Source organism: Pagrus major, chromosome 12 (genome assembly GCF_040436345.1).
Source record: "Pagrus major chromosome 12, Pma_NU_1.0".
In the NCBI taxonomy this organism is placed as follows: Eukaryota; Metazoa; Chordata; class Actinopteri; order Spariformes; family Sparidae; genus Pagrus; species Pagrus major.
The window spans coordinates 5,716,695-5,723,701 of NC_133226.1; positions in this window are offsets into that span (position 1 = coordinate 5,716,695).

The window sequence follows — 7,007 nt, forward strand, 5'->3', positions numbered from 1 at the left end:
GAACGGCGGGGGCTTTCTGTTCTCTGCTCAACTTCAGCTCGAATTTAAGAATTCAGTTGCAAGAGGAATTGTTCCAGCGTGTCTCTCACATTGAATTTTAATCAAATGGACTTTATTTCCCTTTGATTAAAGTTGGTCCCCTAAAGAAATCTTTACCTACTGTCACAGAACATAGAGACCCTCTATCTGTGATGTGCTTTGAGAAAGAAATGTAATCTTTGTTGGTGAGGCATGTTCCGAGTCAGACACCATCACACATTTTTCTTCTGTACTTCTTGTACTGTTGGTACAAAGTAAAATATATAAGACAATATATTTTTTCTGTCTTTATAGCAGTAGCTTTAATATCAGTAAAAATCAAAAAGCAACCAAACATCTCGTTATTTAAAGAGGGGATTGAAAGTCTTGTAGATTTTTGTCCAGAAATCTGTATTTTTGTACCTGAGTTGCCTTAAAAACAAGTGAGAGAAAACTGTCAGCTAAGATTATTTTTAAGATAATGATTAAATTGACATATGAAAGTGACATTACCATAGTCATGTTACTGTCATCAAAACATTCCAACAAATAGCAGATGCACACTAACTCCTCTGATGCAGAAAAACATTTGAAAAGTGAAAACTAATTACAAACTTTTCAAAGGTCAATGTGAGACATGTGTGAGCTGCAGCTGCTGCTCAGCCCGTAGTGACTGCAGCGCTCCTACGCTAAGTTCATGACAAGTTTATAAAAGTAGTGTGCGTGGCAGGTAAAAATATCAGGTCTGCCTCGCCACTGCTGTCATTTGTTGTGATATGTGTCACGCTCCTATTTTTTTTTTGTTATTATCAACCAAAAAAGACCAAAACCAAAACTGCATTAGTGTCCATGTTAATATTTCTCCCTTAATTAATTAACAGCAACACTTTACTTTAAGTAATACTATTTGTCATTTGAAAGCAGTATATAAACACTTCATAAATGACCTATGAGACACTTTAATGCTGTACTGAGCAGATATTATTGTGTTTAATGAAATTGTCAAAAACTATAATTCCTCCTGTGGGCATCCATAAGTGGAAGGTTGTGTATAGATAGATGATTGACGATAGAATGTTGTATTATTATTAAATATGTCTTTATAGGCTATGTTATAATTGTATAATATACATGAAAAAAACGCTTAAAATGTCTTGATAAGTATATCTACATTACTTGTACTATAAACCATTTATTCATTTTTTATACAATGTTTACGAATGCAAGAGTAAATTCATACTGCAAGCAGTGTTAAATTTGTAGTTGATCTTCTTAAAGCTGTAGGACGAGTCGTTAAAGTACAACATGTGTAAATTGCCAAAAATGAGCGCTAAATCAAAAATGGCCGTCTTCCTGTTGGTTTTAGGTCATGGCACCAAGAGAGTTTTTTGTAGGTCTAAGTGTGATACGCGTGTGGGCTGAATTTCGTACATGTAGGTGAAAGTAGTCCCAGGGTTTGCGTTGCAGGGGCAGTAGTGAGCCATTTTGCAAAACTCACACATAAAATATGAGATTTTTCACCACTTTTGAATTTTGTGCAAAGTTTCATGAGCTTCTGAGCATGTTTGTGTGCCTCAGGCACTGAAAAAATAATAATTCCTTCAGTTTCAATCCAGGGATGTGCCGATCCGATAATCAGTATCGGTAGTGGTCCGAATTTGGCCAAAGTCACTGGATCGGATATCTGAGAGGGGAAAGTGTATAATCCGACCTGATTTATTAGCCTAAATGCTCCCACAAATGCTTAAACTATGCGCGACATGCCATATTGAGAGCAGTGTGTGTCACGTGACTAGCTGGAGTGAGCTTGAGTGAGCTGTCATCCGTTTTTCTACTTTTGGCCACGGCAAGTCAAACCGAGCTGCGCCGATTTGCTTTTCCACTAACAGTTTTACTGGCTTCAGAGTAGGGCCACGCTGCGCCCACCCCACCTCCAAGCAGGCTGCGGTGACAACTCACCACTGCAGCCAACCTGTAACAAGCACCTGTCTCCCCTTGAAATCGATGCTCAACTCATGTCTGCGTGGGAAACCTGAGAGAAAGACGTCATCGTGTTCAGCTCTCAGTACTTTTGTAGCTTCTAACTGAATCTCTTTAGTTTCTCTCGTCCTGTTTGTACTTTCAAACATCTGCTGTGTTTTACTGTTTTGTCGTGATCACCTTCAGCTGTTGTGGGAGTCATGTTTAGTTTTACTGCTGGTGAAAACACAACATTTCCTGTAATGCTGCTTCATAATGACTAAATAACAGGGGGCATTTATTGTGAAGAAGTTATAGGAAATGAGCAAGCAGGTAGCCCAGCTGTGATGGAAATGTAAAATCCCGGCCTCGCCGAGTCAAACCCAGTAGAGCCAAGCTGGCAGATGTGATGGGAAGACAGCACAGAGCGTGTGAGTTCATTTCGAAAATGTTTGGAAAACGTTGATAATGTTAGCTTCACAAATGTCATCTAGAGCTCAGACGTGTGTCCAGTGTCATCACTAAGTCTGACAACACAGTGGATACATTCAAGTTCTACTTTGCAGAAAGCAGTGCTGCATGCTGAGCAGTTTCGTGGCTCACACACAGGAGAAGCCTGCAACTTGTTTTTGCTTGTCATTGAGGTACAGGCACTGTGTTGAGTTATATCTCGTATTTTACACTGGGGTTATAATACCTTTAACATAAAATACTCAGAACTACACTCAAATTGCACTTTGAAATTCATTTTGAATGTTTGAAAAATGCTAAAAGTTCTGTGTAGAAGTCAAAACTGATTCATGATGGTGTCTATGTATTTCTTCCTTTAGAGAAGTAGACTATTTGTTCTACAGTTTAAGCGTGTTTTTAAATGGCTAGGTTAAACAAAGTGCTTCCATACAGATGTATTATCTATAGCTTTGTTATTTAAGAGAGGGGGAAAAGCTGTATCGGATCTATATCGCTATCGGCAGATACTCAATGTTGTCTTATCGGTATCGGGCCATCCCGAGAGTCCTCGCACCAGTTGATGCATGTGCCTTAATAATGGGACTTAAAGTGTTACCGATGTTATCACTCACTATCAGTTTAAAGTTCTTTCAGGATTTATGCATTTTTTAAAAAAGCAAAATATCATAAAAGGGATCAGAAAATCATCACATTTTGAAAATCTGCATAACTTTGCATTTTTTTATGCCTTTTCATTTGCAACTCTCTAATTTGCAAACTATGCAAACTCAGCTGACATCCAGAACTAACAAAAAAGTTGTTTTTATCTCTGTCTGCTTAAATCAGCGGGAGAAGAGAACCTACCACCTGCCGAGGTATCAAACAGCAAGACAACAAACAATGGGCCTGTGTTTGATGTCTCACTCAAAATGACTGACTGACGCCACACAAAGTGACAGCACTGACACCTGCTACAGGTTCAGCAGGGTCAGGTTTTAGGGAACCAAAAATAGAGAGGGCTTTAAGATTTAAGAGAGGACAGGAAAAAGAGCAGCCTGTGAATGGGAAAAAAAAAAATGAACATTAGTGCACCAAAAATAGTTCCCATTAATCACAAATTGTTTTTTTGTTTCTTGCATCTGTGAGAAGAATACATTAAACAATGAAATATCACCTTTTAATTAATGAGATTTAGAGGTTCCGGAGGTTCTGAGCTAAACTAACCAACTCTGCCCGTACGTATGATTGATATGAGATTGAAATTGCAGTCTCACAAAATAAGTGTGCTCATTTCCCTAAATGTTGGACACTTTCTTTAATTTGAAAAGCTAATACAGAATTTGAGTTGTACCTGTTCAGATTTGCTAAATTACATTTCCATACCTGACAAAATCATCATCTGATAACACAGTATTCAACAAGAGCCAAAGAGATTAATTATAAGACATTGTAAAACAGACCATCACCTCTGGGGTTCAGCATTAAAATATATTTTCTTCAGTTAAAGGCAGGACCGGAGCATATGACAACAGACGAATGCACAAATACTCTCCCCCAGCCCTCGGGATGGTGAAGGTAATTTAATAAAGACGTACACGCAATCAGTCGTGACTTCATTACTGTTGGAGGGGTCCAGTGACACATCACGACCTCACAGCAGAGGCTCCATTTGTTTGCTTATAGCTTCAAGAGGGACACTCGTGCATGACAAGGAATCCGTGTTTGACATGATGCATCCACATAAGCTGCATCACCAAATAAACACAGTAACACTTTCAGAGCTGCATAATTCACAACCGCAAGTTAGATGATTCCATCCACTTGCTTGTCTGTAGATAATTTTAACATTTTTGAATGTGCAGCCGACCTGCTTTGCATATCAGTTCCTTTCATAGAAATTAGAGGAAATTATGAGCTCCTTAAAATGAAGTGTGTTCAGTGGCTTCTCTGGAGACCAACAAAACAGACTATCGGGGCAAGATTCTTGCCTTGAAAAGGCAGTGTGAATGGGGCTAATGAGTGCATGGAGAGGCAGGTACATAGGCAGGCTGTCCAATCATCTCATGTGGGTTGAATGAAACGTTTGGATGGATTTATTTTTTGTTGTCAGAGGGTTTGATTGATTGATAGCTGTCGGGATGGGTAGAGATTTTCTATAAATACCCCTAAACAAAAATACTTTTTAAAAAACTTAGCAACCATAACTTTAGTCTTTTTCTTTAATAAGTTCAACATTATGTAGAAATTGGCATTTTCTGCGACTTGGTGCCCCCCGCAGTTTCTGAGCCAACACCACTGTCATAAATGCAAATCCCAGGTCTGTAACAATTTGTCAGATGTAATGAAGGTGCTAACTACAAACCAAACTCATTATGTCACAACAATGTTATGTGTTGAATACCTGTATCTTGAAGAAAACATGTATGTAACGCTGTGATCCTACCCTCTTACTGAAGTTACAGAAGCAAGTGATGGAGGACAGAGTGGCTGAGACAGAGACACCATTCACCCATTTACAAGACACTGTACCATCAAAATGATTTTGAAGCTGTTATTTTAGGATTAAAAAAGTTTCTTAATGTTGCTTTAAACTAGGAATCGTTGTTTTTGTTACCTTAGAATGAGCCTTTTATATCTACAGAGGGAGCAGGTCCTCTTCCATGGAGTCCACTATGTTGCACCACCATGTTTCTACAGTAGCCCAGAATGGACAAAACCCAAACACTGGCTCCAGAGAGGGCCTGCAGCGCTTAAGTAGTCACAGGAGGAGGGTGAGACGAGGGGTTTTCAGTTTGATGCAACCTCACCACTACATGCCACTAAGCCCTAAAAACTGGACCTTTAAATTCCACATGGTTTGAAGCAAGAACACAGACAGACTCAACACAACACAACTCATGACATCGAATAATTTGAAAGATGCAGCAATCACATAGAAATTCCACATTAAGACAAAAATGAATCATTTAATGTTAATTTATTCACTTATATTTTGAGCGTAACTGCCCCCAATAGTGCTCATAAAATATAAAGTAGTATGTCTGCAGCTCCTGTTCTGTTTTCCTCTAAGCTTGTTAACAAGAACAGTTTCCGAGCAGAGATCCTAAAAAGACGAGGAGGGTTTGTTCCCTCTTTGGGTCCTGAGCGGCTGTGGAAGCGCGTGACATAATTCCTCTGACAGCAGAATGCCTCCGGCGCTCCTGCAGGGGAAACATGACTGAACAGTTCAAGAGCGTATGGATGAAATTTAATCCACACTCCTCACCTCCTCCAATATGCAGGCTGATTTACAGCCAAGTGCACTCGGCGGCGGTCTCTGAGGAAGCACAGACAACAAACCTGGCGAGTACAAAAGCATCTGCGACGATACGTTAAAACAGTGTTACAGGCTGTAGATTGGTCCTGCACATTTTCAAGTGACTTTGTGGAAATTGACTCCCATCAGGGGAAAGTTTGATGCTCGACGCAAGCAGGTCATTCTCTTTCTCGAGCTGTTGTTTTCTGTTGTTTTGAGAAATTGTCTTTGAAATGATCTGTTGTCAAAAAAACAGTGGTGACTGACAAATCATTGCAGGGAATAAAACCACAGGATTTGGGCGTTGGAGAGACGGCATAACAATTCTGTTGTGGAGGAACTGCATCAATACAGATTTAAGTGTCTTTATTTTTCATTTAGGATTTTTGTTTTTATGTGACAGCACACAATAATGTGGTGCCATACTGCAGAAGAAAGTGTTTTTTTAATCGACAATCAGCACAACGAAGACTGAAAATGTTCTTTTTTCCTGATTTCTCAAGTGTGAACAGATTGTTAGAGGTTTGAGAAGACAGTACTTCATTATAAGACGGCTCGGTGTATTGGTTCCTTGTCCTCTACTGTACAGACCACAAACCTCAGTGTTATATATATAAATTTAATCCACACATGTTTATTCCATCTGAGAAACAATGCTAAACTCCAGTCTATTGCATCGCAGCCTGAGTTAGAAATGACAATCCATTCTTTTATTTCATCCCGGTTAGACGACTGTAATTCTCTTTCCACCTGCCTCAACAAGTCGTCCCTAGACAGTCTTCAGTTAGTCCAGAACACTGCTGCAAGGCTGTTGACCAGGTCCAGCAGGATGACACACATCACGCCAGTTTCACATTCTTTACATTGGTTTATTTCAGGATTCTTCTCAGGAGGTTCTTGTCTTCACATACAGAGCCCTATATGGTCAAGCACCTGAGTATCCTTATCTCCCAGTGTCACTGAGGTCCTCTGAGCAGAGCCTACTGGTTGTGCCCTGCACTTGTCTTAAAACAAAAGGCGATGGTGCTTCTGAAGTGGTGGCTCCAACCCTGTGGAATGCTCTTCCTATAGACTTACGTTATGCGGGCTCTGTTGATGCCTTTAAAAAGCAACTGAAGACTTATTTATTCAAACTGGTATTTGTCTCACCTGCTGCTATCTGGTGTTGTAACCTGTGTGCTTTTATTTTGTTTTGTTTTGTCCTACTTTTGCTGTTTTTATGGTTTTTGACATTTTATTTAATCTTATTTGTGAAACACCTTGTGACCTTGCTCTGTGAAAGGTG